Genomic DNA, 17045 nt, shown 5'->3' with positions numbered 1-17045 from the left:
CTATTAAGGAGGAGGAACTGAGGGAAATCTTTATTAGTCGGGAAATTGTGTTGGGGAAATTGATGGGATTGAAAGCCGATAAATCCCCAGGGCCTGATGGACTGCATCCCAGAGTACTTAAGGAGGTGGCCTTGGAAATAGCGGATGCATTGACAGTCATTTTCCAACATTCCATTGACTCTGGATCAGTTCCTATCGAGTGGAGGGTAGCCAATGTAACCCCACTTTTTAAAAAAGGAGGGAGAGAGAAAGCAGGGAATTATAGACCGGTCAGCCTGACCTCAGTAGTGGGTAAAATGATGGAATCAATTATTAAGGATGTCATAGCAGCGCATTTGGAAAATGGTGACATGATAGGTCCAAGTCAGCATGGATTTGTAAAAGGGAGATCATGCTTGACAAATCTTCTGGAATTTTTTGAGGATGTTTCCAATAAAGTGGACAAAGGAGTACCAGTTGATGTGGTATATTTGGACTTTCAGAAGGCTTTCGACAAGGTCCCACACAGGAGATTAATGTGCAAAGTTAAAGCACATGGGATTGGGGGTAGTGTGCTGACGTGGATTGAGAACTGGTTGTCAGACAGGAAGCAAAGAGTAGGAGTAAATGGGTACTTTTCGGAATGGCAGGCAGTGACTAGTGGGGTACCGCAGGGTTCTGTGCTGGGGCCCCAGCTGTTTACATTGTACATTAATGATTTAGACGAGGGGATTAAATGTAGTATCTCCAAATTTGCGGATGACACTAAGTTGGGTGGCAGTGTGAGCTGCGAGGAGGATGCTATGAGGCTACAGAGTGACTTGGATAGGTTAGGTGAGTGGGCAAATGCGTGGCAGATGAAGTATAATGTGGATAAATGTGAGGTTATCCACTTTGGTGGTAAAAACAGAGAGACAGACTATTATCTGAATGGTGACAGATTAGGAAAAGGGAAGGTGCAACGAGACCTGGGTGTCATGGTACATCAGTCATTGAAGGTTGGCATGCAGGTACAGCAGGCGGTTAAGAAAGCAAATGGCATGTTGGCCTTCATAGCGAGGGGATTTGAGTACAGGGGCAGGGAGGTGTTGCTACAGTTGTACAGGGCCTTGGTGAGGCCACACCTGGAGTATTGTGTACAGTTTTGGTCTCCTAACTTGAGGAAGGACATACTTGCTGTTGAGGGAGTGCAGCGAAGATTCACCAGACTGATTCCCGGGATGGTGGGACTGACCTATCAAGAAAGACTGAATCAACTGGGCTTGTATTCACTGGAGTTCAGAAGAGTGAGAGGGGACCTCATAGAAACGTTTAAAATTCTGACGGGTTTGGACAGGTTGGATGCAGGAAGAATGTTCCCAATGTTGGGGAAGTCCAGAACCAGGGGTCACAGTCTAAGGATAAGGGGTAAGCCATTTAGGACCGAGATAAGGAGAAACTTCTTCACCCAGAGAGTGGTGAACCTGTGGAATTCTCTACCACAGGAAGTAGTTGAGGCCAATTCACTAAATATATTCAAAAGGGAGTTAGATGAAGTCCTTACTACTCGGGGGATCAAGGGGTATGGCGTGAAAGCAGGAAGTGGGTACTGAAGTTTCATGTTCAGCCATGAACTCGTTGAATGGCGGTGCAGGCTAGAAGGGCTGAATGGCCTGCTCCTGCACCTATTTTCTATGTTTCTATGTTTCTATGTTGACCCCCAGGATGTTGATGGTGGGGGTTTCAGTGATGGTAATGTTGTTGAATGACAAGGGGCAATGGTTCGACTCTCGCTTGCTGGAGATAGTCATTGCCTGGCACAAATGTAAATAAGGAGAAACTGTTTCCAATGGCAGAAGTATCAGTAACTAGAGGACACTGATTTAAAGTAATTGGTACAAGAACCAGTAGCGAGATGAGGAGAATAAATTTTTATGCAGCGAGTTATGATCCGGAATGCACTGCCTGAAAGGGTGATGGAAGCATGTTCAATAATAATTTCCAAAAGGGAAAGGGATAAATACTTGAAGGAGAAAAGTTGTAGTACTATGGGGAAAGGGCAAAGGAGTGGCACAAATTGGATAGCTCTTTGAGAGCTTGCACAGGCACAATGGACACCTTGGGGCCGAAATTTAGTCCCGTCATAAAGCTGGCGCTCCTACCTTTTTTTTTAAAAAGAGTTTTTAACCACCATTTCGGAAGAGGTCTCCTCTTTCGCAAAATTCACCTCTTTGTCTTTTTTTTTTGGGAGAGGAGCGGAAGTCGGTCATAAAGGGGGCGGAACTGCGATGGTAAGTGCTGGTGACAGGTACAAGTAGGGGTGGGACGGATTCTCCGCCGCTGTCACTCAGTGGTGGAGCAGTGGTGACATCATTACCTGTCGACGTCACCACATATCTTCCCTACTTTAAAGGGGAGATAATCGGTGAATATTTAGGATCGGCCACTGGGCCACCAGGAAGGGTTTCGGCCGGCCCAGCAGCCTGGCACCCAAGAGTGGGTGCCAGGCTGCCTGTTGGCGGCCCGGCTGAACCCGGGGGCACAATAGTCCGACCAACATGAAAGTCGCCTGGCAAAAAAAAAATGCCGACCGCAGCAGTGGGCCCTTGCCTTTAATGGCCGCCGTGCAGCCAGGGTTCGCAGTCCGAAGAGAAGTTGCACCGACAGAGAAAGCTGTTGGGTGCACCGCTCGGCAGGGATCCAATTTTTCAGGCTGAATATGGACGGAGGTAGGGATCCTGGCGGTGCGCGCACGGATGACTCATTTACAGCCACTCGGCAGCAACAGGGCGGAAGTGGGGATCGCCAGAAAATCTCCCCTGCTTAATTTAGCTTGTGGCGGCCATTCAACCAGAAATTGGCGACCATTGGATTCTGCCGTATGGCCGCCGCAAAACGGCGGTAATGGGCCTTATCTGGACCCTGAATTTCAGTCCCTTTCTATGCTTCTCATTCTATGATGTATTGAAACGTCCAAGACATCCATTGCTCTGTGCTGATCAGTGGACAGTCTGGTGAGATATAAACTAAATGTTACAATTTTAAAGGAACAGGGAGACCTGAGGATGTGTTTATACAAATCTTTGAAGGTATCAGGATAAGTTGAGATGGCTGTCAAAAAGGTATATGGGATCCTTGGCTTTATTAATAGAGGCATAGTGTATAAAAGCAAGGAGGTTATGCTAAACCTTTATAAAACACTGGTTAGGTCTCAGCTGGAGTATTATGTTCAATTCTGGGCACCACGCTTTAAAAAGAATGTCAAGGCATTAGAGGATGTAGAAGAGATTTACTGTTATGCAATTACATGGAGAGACTGGAGAAGCTGGGGTTGTTTTCCTTAGAGCAGAGAATGTTGAGAGGAGATTTGACACAGGTGTTCAAAATCATGAACTGTTTTGATACAGTAAATAAGGAGAACTGTTTCAAATGGCAGAAGGGTCGATAACCACAGCGACATGAGGAAGCATTTTTTTACACAATGAGTTATTATGATCAGGAATGCATTGCCTGAAAGGAGGTGGAAGCAGACTCAATCGTAAATTTCAAAAGTGAATTAGATAAATACTGGAAGGGGAAAAAAAAATTACAAGGCTATAGGGAAAAAGTAGGGGAATGGGACTAATTCGATAGCTCTACCAAAGAGCCGGCACTGCCACAATGGGTCAAATGACCACCTTTGGTGTTGTCAGTCTGTGATTCTCTGACTGTTACCATTCACATCCCAAGCGTTTTACAGAAGCGTAATCTGACAAACAAAATTACACTGAACCAAAGAAGCAGACATTAGGGCAGGTGATCAAAAGGTTAGTCAAAGAAGTAGATTTTATGGTGTGTCTTTAAGGAAGAAAGAGTGGTGGAGGTTTAGGGAGCAAATTCCACAGCTGAAGGCCTAGACAGTTGAATGGTAGCGAAGGAAGCCCAAGATGCACAAGAGGTTGGAGGAGCAAGTCCATGGAGGAATTTGAACATGGGAATGAGAATTTTAAAATCTAGGCATTCGGGGATTGGGGGCCAGTGAGCACTGGGGTGATGGATGAATGGGATTTGATGCAAGTTAGGATGCGGGGAGCTGGAGAGCATTTAGAAGAGCATTGGAATAGTCAAATCTGGAGGTAACAAAAGCGCAAATAAGGGTTTCAGTAGCAGATTGGCTGAGGCAATGATGGACATGTTGGCATAGTACAGAATCAGCCAGTTGGCACTTATGTAAGTGGCAAGTTATTCTGCACAAGTGACAGTCGGGGCCATATCTGAAACCACTTGGCCCATAACTACTACAATATCAGAGATCACTGGCACTGATACTGGTTCATCAGCACTAGTTGCTGTAACTGGGGGTAGAAGGCTCCTCTGTTCTCTACAGCTTGCTATTTCGTTATGCATCTGCACAGCTGAGCTGTAAATTTTTCTACCGATGAGAACATTTTATTAAAGGGCACATCCACGATTGAGAAGTTCGCAATGCATGAGGTGAAAACATGTCAGAAAAATGCATTAAACATGTACACAACTAAAGAAAGTGCATTCAATATACCTTTCATCGTTTGGCCTGGAAAATAAACCATTTGTCTGTCCATTGTGTTCTGCTCTTGAAAGCTACTACCTCAAGTCTCACATGAAATTCTTGGAGCATTTACGAGGGAAGAGTAACTGAGGTGGTTTTCTATTATCTTCCTCATGGTTTTTATCTTCAAAGTACTTTCTCCTAGGTGGACTGCAGCCAAGGCTAAAGAGTCCTTCCCATCTGTTCATTACAATGGGTGGGACACTCTCACCCATCAGATGCAAATATCCCCACTGGTCGTCAATCTGGTATACAGTGATAGCGCTCTCTTCTCTACTTACTGGGGCTGTCTGGAGTGGACCATCTGACTTAGGCAGAAATACTACCAATGAGTCAGTGATCACTCCAGCAGGGTACCGATGTCAACCCAGTATTTAGGGACTATATTTTAGACCCCACTCGCTGGGCTGTCTGGAGTGGAGCTCGAACCCTCCTGACTCACAGGCAGTAATGCTACCATAAAGCCAAAGTTTCACCCTGAACCAGTTGTATAAAAGCTTTAAAAAAAAAAAGGGCAGAATCCTGAAATATCTCATGGATGCTTGGAAGGTCCTTAATCCATAAAATGTGAGGTACTCTTCATCCTTCCTCCTGCCCTAATATCTGCAGAGAGATGTAAGAAACTTGACTTTGGCAGATGCTGTTAATGGAGACTCCTCTTCCCAGAGATGGCTGTGCCAGCAGACTTCCCATTGACATTACAATGGGATGTGAATGCAAATCTAACCCTTATGCTTGAATGTTCTTCAGAAGCCGCTCAATCACAGCATGTCATGGTTTACCTGGTATTGCATGAAATAAGGCAGGCCAGGGTGATCAGGAGCCAGTGTTTGTTTGGTTGCACTGGACAAGATGACGCATCTTATTCCTGTGGGCCCTGGCACACCCACCTGGGACTGATAAGATACCCTGTTTTCTCAAAGTCTGGATCAGAAGCAGGGAAGATGTTGAGCACAGCAGCATGCAGCACAGAGCACGTGTGCAGGGCAAGTAATGGTCAGCTGTGGCCTGAAACTTGGCTACCCCTTTCATGCATGATATAGGGATGGTTTTGTAGAGTGGCACAGAGGAACACTCTCGTGCAATACCACCCAACTTCAGTAGCCATCAAGTGCTGGGCAGTATCGTCGCTTGCCTGTAGACTCTTTCCTTTCCTCCTAGCCTGCCACTTTTTAATCCCATGCCTCTTTCAACCTTAGAAGAGATTACTGATGGGTTGTGATCCTTTTAATGCTCTCCAGCAACTTTCTAAATGTTTGACCCTCTCCTTGTGACAGTCCCCTTTAACTATCCCCACCCTTTTAAATTTGATTTACAAACAAGTTTCCTCACCTACCAGTGGTGACATCCTTAATCCCAATGGAGCTTGCATCTGGAATTGTGAATTATTGCGCAAATAAGGTTAGACGAAAAAGCTGTGCGCTATTGGCACTTGGGATTCTGGCGGGGCTTGAACCAGTTCAAAGTAGTTTAGAACTGTTTTATTCCGGAATACAAGAATTGCTCCATACTTTCTCACATGCCACTTTTCTTTCTTTTTAAAAAAAATTAAGTTTGTCACAAAATTATGAAGTTGTGAAGAAATAAAATCATACCCCAAATGCCACCAAATAGGCTGTTTGAAAATTATGATGTGATGTTTGAATAATTCTGAATATACTTGCTAGTTTCATTCAAAAACATTCCAACACAAAACCGCAAATGTAACACCCCCCCCCCCCCCCCCATTCAAGAGAGGAGGGAGACAGAAAGCAGGAAACTATAGATCAGTTAACCTAGCATCTGTCATTGGGAAAATGCTGGAGTCCATTATTAAGAAAGTAGTAGCAGGACATTTAGAAAATCATAAAACAATCAAGCAGATTCAGCATGGTTTTATGAAAGGGAAATTATGTTTGACAAATTTGCTAGAGTTCTTTGAAGATGTAATGATCAGGGTGGATAAAGGGATACTAGTAGATGTAGTGTATTTGGATTTCCAGAAGGCATTTGATAAGGTACCACATAAAAGGTTACTGCACAAGATAAGTGCTCACGGGGTTAAAGGTAAAAAGCATGGATAGAGGATTGGCTAACTAACAGAAAACAGTGAGTCAGGATAAATGGGTCATTTTCAGGGTGGCAAACTGTAACTAGCGAGGTGCCATAGGGATCAGTTCGGGGGCCTCAGCTATTTACAATCTATATGAATGACTTGGATTGAAAATACACTTTCTTTCTGGGCCGCGTAGCACTGCTGCGTACAAGGGGCTTTTCCCTGAATTAAAGGGAAAGATCCAAGCTGCATAATCTGCAGCGTGCCCGTCTGAGTGATCACGACACCGACCCAGCGTCCAAAGTGGCACCGAAAACAGGATTTTTTTTTTAGGAGCAACCAGCCATTTCTCCTTTAAGTTGTATCCCAATACGACCAGCCGCCAGTTACGCGTCCCCTAAAGCTGTTGCTGTCATTGCCCGCCACAGCTTCAGGGAACGAAACCCAATTTAGTGCCGGGGTGCTAATGGGGCGATGCACACGGCGATGAAATCATAATCTCCGGGCGCAGGAGATTAGTGTGCAATGCTATAGCACTGCCTCTAAACTCCTGCCAAATTTAGAGGGAGTCGTTATCCGTGCTGCACCCGGTCGCAAAATCATTTGCGCCCCATTAGCGCCCCCGGGTCACTAACTGGAGGTGCAAATGACACAATTTCTCCCCCTAAGTTCCTCTGTGTTTATTAATTGAGTTGAGGACACTGCAAAAGGTTAACTACCAGCATTTGTATCTCAGGGATATCTAATTGTTCTTGAGTGCTGTTATAATCAGATGTATGAGAATTTGCATCTACAGCAGGGTTCAAAGGCTAATGATTCAATTTCCTACATTCTACTTTTCAATATTTCTATACCTGTCTCTGAAGCTCATGTTATAAGAAAAGGAAAATATCTTGAGATCTTGAATATAATAATTAAATGGTTAATGAAATCTCATTTCAGCGAAATGCCATGACGAAAGCAACCCAAGGCAATATCCTGAATGAAAATCGAAATCTAACAAAGTTGAATGTAGAATAACGCTTAAAGGACTGTTAGTTAGTTAGCAAATGTAATCCTGACATGGTTTTGGGGAGGCTTGTGCATTCATATCCCTCTGTATTTGATTTCCTAACCATTGGCTAAATTCTATAATAGTATTTATATTAATAATCTTGCGTCTACACACACTTCCTGTCAAGTTTTTCCATTATAAATTCCTATGTCCACTGGAGGAAAAATGTAATTACAGCATGACAAGTTTACATAGGCAGTTTCCACTGTAAATGTGGACAAGGAATTTAAAATGAAAATACAAAAATAAAGAAAGAATGTATGACTTTAAAACTGGAACTGAATTCTGTCTGCATGCTCTTGTCCAATTACCCCCTCGAACTCTGCTTCATCTGGGTATTGCATGTGATTTTGACTCCTTGGGTGCACTACCAAGGAAGCTCGAATAGTAGGTTATTATATAATATATAAAAACAGAAAATGCTGGAAATCTCAGCGGGTCAGGCAGCATCTGTGTAGAGAGAAACAGAGTTAACATTTCAGGTCGATGACCCTTCGTCAGAACTGGCGAATGTTCAAAAAGAACACATTCTTAAGCACTGAAAGGGGGAGGGGAAGAAAGAACAAAAGGGAAGGTCTGTGATATGGTGGAAGGCCGAAGAGATTAGAGAGACAAAAGGGATGATGGGCCAAATTGAAATGGTAATGCCAGGAGTTGGAAAAAGGTTAGTCTAGATAAGGTGTGAATGGCAGAATAATGATAAGCTGCTATTGGAGACAGAGAAAAGAAACATAAGATCTGGTGGTGGGGTGTGTGCGGGGGAGGGGGGAAGGGAGTGAAAGATGGGCAGAGGTTATACTCTGAAATTGATGAACTCGATGTTGAGTCCAGAAGGCTGTAAAGTGTCTAAACGAAATATGAGGTGCTGTTCCTCGAGTTTGCATTGAGCTTCATTGGAACAGCGCAGGAGTCTGAGGATGGAGATATCAGAGTGGGAATGGAGTAGAGAATTAAAATGACAGGCAACCGGAAGCTCAAGGTCATGCTAAGTAGTCATCCAATGTAGAGGAGACCACATCGTGAGCAGCGAATACAGTATACTAAATTGAAAGAAGTACAAGTAAATCGTTGTTTCACCTGGAAGGAGTATTTGGGGCTCTGGATATTGGGAAGGGAGGACGTAAAAGGGCAGGTGTTGCATCTCCGGCGCTTGCACCGAAAGGTATTGTGGGGAGGGGAGGAGCTGCTGGGGGTGACTGCAGAACGGACCAGGGTGTCGCGGAGAGAGCAGTCCCTTCAGAATGCTGAGAGGGGAGGGGAAAATGTGATTGGTGGTGGGATCACGCTGGAGGTGGCGGAAATAGCGGAGGATGATCCGTTGAACATGGAGGCTAGTGGGGTGAAAGGTGAGGACAAGGGGAACCCTGTCGTGGTTCTGAGAGGGCGGGGAAGGGGTGAGAGCAGAGATGCAGGAAATAGAACAGACACGGTTGAGGGCCATGCTAACCACGGCAGAGGGGAATACTCGGTTGAGGAAATAGGAAGACATGTCAGGGGCACTAGTGTGAAAGGTGGCCTCATCAGAGCAGATGCAATGGAGAGGAAAAAATGGGAGAATGGAATGGAGTCCTTATAGGATGCAGGGTGGGAGGAAGTGTAGTCCAGGTAGCTGTGGTGGAAGTGTAGTCCAGGCATTTTTTTCAATCTTTTCTTTTTCTATTGCAATCCAATCTTTGTTTCCCCCTCTCTCTTTCACTTTCTGTGCCTGATTCAACATTGAATTCACTATTCTAATTTACACTTCCTGATTCAAACTGTGCTGCTCATTAATGATTCTTCAGTCTGATTGATTAAGGAGTTTGCCCTGTTCACACAGGTCCCAGATGCCATGTAGAGGGCACTGCGCTGTTTCGGTCTTCCACTTTGAGCACCTGCTGTGCAAAAGCTCATGGAAATTAAATGGGCAAGGCCAAGTCTACCGAATCATTTACCAGTTACAATAAGTTCTGGCCCAATGATCTCCCCAGAGAGCGGCACAAAGGCTAAATCAGGGGCTTAGTTGGTTTACATCACTGAGAAACCACACTGTACAAAACACCTGAGATAGAAAAGAAATAAAGACTTGCCTCATCATCTCTCAAAGCACTACTCATACTACAAATTGTCATGCATGTTACGCAGAGCAGCTAATTAGCACAAAGCATGATCTCCCAAACAGCAATGAGAGGAATAACCGGCTAATCTGTTTTTGTTAACATTGATTGAGGATATTGGCCAAGACACCAGGAGAACTCCATACACCTCTTCAAATAGTCATACAGGAGTGCTATCAGCTGCACAATTGGTGAGGTCTAGGGTCGCATCCACTTGATTAGAGGTGTATATATATGTTGCTAAACATAGGAAAGAAAATACAAGAAGAGCAAAAATAAAGCCATTTATAAGTGCCCATTTTTGAACAACAATTATTTATATAGCGCCTTTAACGTAGTGAAACGTCCCAAGGCGCTTCACAGCGTATTATGAGACAAAAGATTTGACACCAAGCCGCATACAGAGAAATCAGGGCATGTGACCAAAAGCTTGGTCAAAGAGGTAGATTTTAAGAATATTCTTAAAGGAGGAAAGAAAGGCGGAGAGATTTAGGCAGGGAATTCCAGAGCTTAGGGCCTAGGGAACAGACGCCACAGCCACTAATGGTTGAGCAATTATAATCAGGGCTGCTCAAGAGGGCAGACATCGCAGGGGGCGTTGTGGGGCTGGTGGAGATTACAGAGATAGGGAGGGGCGAGGCCATGGAGGGATTTGAAAACAAGAATGAGAATTTTGAAATCAAGACGTTGCTTAACCGGGAGCCAATATAGGTCAGCAAGCACAGGGGTGATGGATGAGCAGGACTTGGTGTGAGTTAGGACATGGGCAGCCGAGTTTTGCATCACCTCTAGTTTATGTTGGGTAGAATTTGCATTGGAATAGTTAAGTCTAGAGGTAACAAAGGCATGGATGAGAGCTTTAGCAGCGGATGAGCTAAGGCAAGGGCGGAGACGGGCGATGTTACGGAGGTGGAGATAGGCGGACTTAGTTATACTGCCGATATGTGGTTGAAAGCTCATTTCAGGGTTAAATATGACAAGGTTGCGAACAGTCTGGTTCAGCCTCAGACAGAAGTTGGGAAACGAATGGAGTCAATGGCTAGGGAACAGATTTTTAATGGGGACCAAAAACAATAGCTTCGGTCTTCCCAATATTCAATTGGAGAAAATATCTGCTCATCCAGATCTGGATATCAGACAAGCAGTCTGACAATTTAGAGACCGTGGAGAGGTCGAGAGAAGTGGTGGTGAGGTAGAGCTGGGTGTCATCAGCGTACATGTGGAAATTTATGCTGCGTTTTCAGATGATGTCGCCAAGGGGCAACATGTAGATGACAGATAGGAAGATGCCAAGGATAGATCCTTGGGGGACACCAGAGGTAACGATGCGGGGGTTTGGAGAAGCCGTTGCAGGTGATTTTCTGGCTACGATTAGAGAGATAAGAGTGGAACCAGGCGAGTGCAGTTCCACCCAGCTGGACAGTGGTGGAGACACATTGGAGAAGGATAGAATCGTCAACTCTGTCAAGGCTGCAGACAAGTTAAGAAGGATGAGAGGGATCTCATTGTGACTTTGAGAGCTGTTTCGGTACTGTGGCAGGCATGGAAACCGGATTAGGGGGATTCAAATATGGAATTGCAGGAAAGATGAGCACGGATTTAAGAGGCGACAACAGGTTCAAGGACTTTGGAGAGGAAAGGGAGGTTGGTGATGGGATGGTAGTTTGCAAGGACAGAGGGGTTGTGGGTTGGTTTTTTGAGGAGTGGGTGATGATGGCAGATTTGATGGAGAGGGGGACAGAAACTGAGGAGAGAGAACCGTTAACAATGTCAGCTAACATGGGAGCCAGAAAAGGAAGTTGGGTGGGGATAGAGTCAAGGGAGCAGGAAGTGGGTCTCATGGACAGGATGAGCTCGCAAGGTCATGAGGGGAGATCAGAGAAACTGGAGAAAGATGTGAGATCGGGGCTAGGACAGGGGGGATCTTTCGAGGAAGTTTGGCCCGGTGAGCTAGGGGAAGGAAGGGAAGAGGCAGAGGCGGCCGAACGAATGGTCTCAATCTTAGAGACAGAAGTCCATGAACTCCTCATACTACTTGTCAGAGGTGAGGGTAGAGATTGGGGAGAGGGGTTTAAAAAGTCAGTTAGCAGTGCAATATAGAAGCCTGGGTTTATCTTTACATTCCAGAATGATTCTGGAATAGTGAGCAGTTTTGGCAGACGGGAGCAGGACCCTATAGTGCTTTATGTGGTCCAGCAAGATCTGGTTGTGAATGGCTAAACCAGTTGTCTGCCATATCCGTTCAAGTCTGCGTCCCTTGGACTTATGGCAGTGAAGATCAGGGCTGTACCGGGGGAATGGCCAGGGTGAGAGAGACTAGGGCATCAAAGGTAGTGGTGAGGGTGTAGTTGAGCAGATCGGTAGCTGCAGAAATGTCATGGTGAAGGGAGAGCCAAAAGCTGGACAGTTGGGAGTTCAGAAGTGCAGTTGTAAGAGAGTCAGGAGAGAGTTTTTTCCAGAGTGGACATAGAAGGAGGTAGGGTTGATGGTGGGTGAGGGGGTGGGGCAGGTAGCGTGGAAGGGGGATGTGGGTGGAGAGCGAATGAGGAGGTGGTCAGAAATGCCCTTATCTGTGAATGACACAATGGGAGTAGCGAGGCCACAAGAGATGGCAAGGTTGAGGGGGTGGCTGTGAATATAGTTGGGGAGTTTACATGGAGGGAGAGATTAAGGGAGGATAGGAGGCTAGTGAACTCCGAGGAGAGAGAGCATGATGAATTGAGATGGGGGTTGAAATCACTGAGGATGAGAAGCTGTTTGGTGCATACAGCAGTGACTACCTAGTAGGTAGTGACAGTGGGAGGGGAATAGTGAGACATAATCAGTTATGAACCATATTCCAGTACCAAAAATAAGATGTCAGTTTTTCCATATGCTGTAAAGGTTACAACACACATGTTAATGATAAGCCCAAACCATTAAGGCAATTAAAATGAATGGATCATAATGGTGATTCACTGCCTTTTAGTTTATAAAAAACAGTATAAAATGTACAATTGTATCAAAGTTCTTCAGGGAAAATTAAAATAATTTTAAATCATATTAAGACTCAAAATAATCTGCACACTTAAATAACTTATTTCAGCCCATTACCAAACAGAAATAGGTGATGAGTAACACACAGAATATAATGAATTGTTTGAAGTTGGTTTAAGAGTGCAGCCAGAGGCAGACACCCAATTCTCTCTCCATTGGCTGTGTAAAGAAGCTGATGAGATCATAGGCCTCTGTAAAATTTGACTGCAAATGTTCCGTCAGATTAAAGAAGCTGGTGCCTGTGTTTCACTCTTGAGATTCAGTAATACACAATGGAGCTCAGCAGCGTTACGGAGATAGGGTCCTGACTCGGACTAAAAGCAGCGGAGAAGCCCCAAAGAAGGAGAATCTTGTAACAAATGCCAAAGTAACAGCATATTTGGGCATAGGAGAAATGTTGCTTCAATCAAAAGCATTCGTTATTCTTTGATGAGATAAATACAAGATGCCAATCTAACGTTTTTATTTTAAGTTGCTTATGTCATTTTTTAATACATGGCCAACAGTAAACATATGGCATGTTATTATGGTTCTCTGGCAGAAAATACTAATATTCAAGGCTATCAACAGTAAAGGTGTATCTAGTTTTTTTTAAATGCAGAGGGGTGTTACTTAGTGTTTGCAGCTTGATATTTGATAAAAAGTTGAACTTTCCACTTAAATTTGCTAAGTTATTTAATGATTGCAAAAATATTTTGAACAGTTAAGTAAAGACCAATATATAATTATCAGTATGAATGAACTTTCAATTTTTCAGCACATAACCGTTGGAATATATTTATCAGAATTACTGAGATACGGTGAAGAATTGTTCAAAATCGAGGTGGCGACATTCTTAATAATTAGCTTGTACTTAAAAAAAAAACATCATTATTACTTTTTAAAATAGTTTAAAAAAATTGATTTAATATAGTTTCCTTTTGGTCTGTCTATTCCCCCTAAATGTTTAAATTATGAATGCTAATGACATCACATAAACTGACCATGTGAGGGAGCTGAATTAACAACACTGTAGATACAGCATTTAACCACGGGTGCTTCAGCAATTTATTTCAATTGTATGCTAATTCAATCTCTCTTAACACTGGGGTCAGTGACGCCTTCCAGCCAGCTTCCCTGATGATGCCATCCATGCTCCTTGTTGAAACAAAAACATTTAATGAATTAACAAGAAAACTCAAAACATGTGTAAGTATCTGATTTAAAAAAAATGTACTGATAGTGAGTGAGACTTGCTTGAAAATACACTGAAAATGTGAGTTTTCATGAGAAAGGTCAATGGTCCTAAATGTTACCGTGGAATACCAATATAAGAAACCTTAATGTACTGATCTAAAATTTCTTCCTCTGCTATTTCAATAGAGGCATTAACCCATTTAAAGTAAAGGTGTTAGCACCCATTAGAATAGCAGAGAAAAGAATTTCTAACAAAAATATTAAGCATTCATATATTAGTACCCACAGTGTAACTTTAGGACCAATAGTTTTGTTTCAGCAACAAGATTGGTTTAAATTCTATAATGATGTCGTGCAGAGGTTTTGACATTAATTTATAAAGTGTATACAGTCGCTCTTGTAAGTCTGTGCGAAGATGTATTTTCTTGTTCAGCACGCTATTCTTGAAGGTTGCTTGTCACTGAATCTTCAGTTGGGGCGGGGGTGGAAAAGGCTGGACCTTTATTCTTCTCTGTGGTAGTGTCAATGTTGCCTTATAATTATTCAACGTGAGACATGCTTTATGTAGGTCATGCAGATAAGGTTTAGCTGTCCTGAGATGGAGTACCTCTATTCACAGTAGTACTCCATACAGTAGCCTATCAAAGACTCATTCAACTGAACCAACCAGATTTGAATGACACCCCTAACATCCAACTGAAGAATTTCTAGTCTGAAGTTGAGCATTCAGCCACTTCCGCTACCAGCCCCCTCTCTTTGACATTTTAAGCTTAAATTGAATGATGGCAAGAAATGCTAAAGTTTAACACATTTAGCTAATTAATGTTTCTATGATAAAATCTATTTCATGTTTATATCCTTCAAACTGCAGAGACCTTGTGACATGGCATAGTTTGGTCTTGATATGTTTAGGCAGTTTAGCAATCAATATATTGTTGGATGTCCTTTGCTACATCTATTACCAGATAGTCTGTCATGAATGATATTCACCAGAGATTTATTTTTGCCTTGGAGGAGAAAATCTTTTCTGTTAATTCATTTTCAACTTTGGCATTTACAGGATCTTTAACATGATTCAGCACTCTTAGTTTAGTTTTGTTGTTGACCATGCTGACCAGTCAAAAAAATGCCTTTAGTATTTCAAAAAGAAAAAAACAATCCCCTAGCATGGTTGCTATTATTGTCCATATCATTATTAGGACTGACAAATTACCTTAGTTCATTAAGATAGCCAGTTAATTGTATTATTTGCATCTGCGGAATGTCTCTGCATGATAATCCTGTAATAATGCTCAAGTGACACAGACTGGTTGCAGCTACAATTGCAAAGGTTTAGTAGCAGGCATATATTTGTGGCTTCATAAGGCATGCCACATATTAACTACTGCATGAATCATTTTAGTACCTAATACTGTGCAAAGTGATTGTGAGCTCTCATAATTTCTCTTTTTTTACATTCCGAGCAAGCATGCTACTGATATGTAATTAATGTAAATTAAAGCTGCAAGCTATGCTTTTCATATTGTTGAAAGGTTTTGGTGTGTTTTATGACCATAGCAACCCAGTGTTCTCTTGACTCATTTATCTCTCTTTAAATTTTTGTATCCCTTATTTGGCATTTTTTTAACAATATGATAAATAAGAATGACAGTATTTTAAGAAGGCTTTCTTTGTCATTGAGCTCCTGGGATATTATCTGTCATCCTGAGTGAAACCTACTTCTGAAACAAATGATTCATTTTAGATTTAAAATATTTAAGAAACTGCTATTTATTGCTATTCATTCTTAATGAAATGGATTGCTTCTTATTAAGACATGTAGTGAGTTCATTATGTTGTAGTTCATGCCAAAATGTTTAACTACAGGAATCTCCAGGTCTTAAATTTTGCAGTGAAGAAAGAACTTGTAAACTTGTTTTTCAGAGATAAATGTAAAACTAAAATAATTGATCAGTAATCTACTAATATCAGTATTACACAGTATTTTAATAAATATATTTGTAATATCTCGTTTGTGCATTAAAAAGTTTCAAGTTGGACAGAGACAAATGTCTGCTTTATATCCAGCGCTGAAGCAAGGGATTTTATTTGTAGATTGTTAAATAAGTGTTTTGTAAGAGAATTCCTGGAAAAGTTTAATATACATTCTCTAGTATTTTCAATAGGATAAAATGTTTGTTCCCTCAATTGTTATGTAAAAGAACCAACCTTTCAAAGAAAAACCTTTCAGTAATTTCTAATTCCAGTCTTCTATTTTCTTCTGATTTTGCTCTGATTGTGATGACTATTAAAAATGCATAAATTAGCTGTTTAAATAATAAATAACAAAACTGTATGGCTTACCAATAAGGTTTGAATAATAAGTTATTTCGCTGTGAATATTAAAGCGATCTGTACCTTTTAAAATTCAAAGTTACTCCTTTCATCGAAGAATATAGCCCAAGAGATGGCTGGCAGGTTCAGTCACTTTCTAATGCAAAAGTACTTGATAAGGAAATTTTTTCACTGTGAGTCCCTGATGCATCTAATGTGTCAAAAATAATTAGGTTTTGGCAGATTTATCATTGCAGCACAACCCTTTCCTTGAGTAGGGCCTGGATCATGTTAAGCCTTGTTTGTGGGTGACAGCATTATTATTCTTGTTAGTTGCCCACTTCCTCATCATTCTGTTATGTTTGGAAATTTCCCACCTCAACTTGTGTTCTTCACCAGTGTTTTTCTTCATTTATTGACAGTTGGTAAAGATATTCATTAATTTAGAGTTAAAAACATGTATCATCATGTCTCGCTGAACTGCTGGGCTGAAGTTGATTAATGGCGAAGCCTTGCTGCAGGTATTCCTCTTGAGAAGCAGCACACCAGCCCTGCATATTAATGAGAGACTGCAGTTTCTATTAACAAGATAAAAAAGCAGGTCTTCTCTTGCTGGAGGGGTAGGGTATGAAAAATTCTAGATTATTTATGATATGGCATTTTTCACCATGTGCCATAAGTGAACTTTTATAGCTTTTTCAGATCACTGTGACCTTTCTGATTTATTTTTGGGAGTAAAAAGGTAAACTTCAGGGGATAAAATCAGACATTTTAAAGCATTTGACACTTGCAATGCTTTAATTGATGATCTAG

General features: G+C 42.2%; 1 protein-coding gene across 15 annotated transcripts in view; it reads left to right on the top strand.

Moving 5' to 3' along the window:
• The window catches only part of foxp2 (forkhead box P2), a 906820-nt gene that overhangs the window by 888204 nt on the left and 1571 nt on the right, over nucleotides 1-17045 (top strand). The window lies entirely within an intron of this gene.

The sequence above is a fragment of the Pristiophorus japonicus genome, chromosome 15 (assembly GCF_044704955.1).
Source record: "Pristiophorus japonicus isolate sPriJap1 chromosome 15, sPriJap1.hap1, whole genome shotgun sequence".
Lineage (NCBI taxonomy): Eukaryota > Metazoa > Chordata > Chondrichthyes > Pristiophoridae > Pristiophorus > Pristiophorus japonicus.
This window is presented reverse-complemented; position numbering and strand designations above follow the sequence as displayed.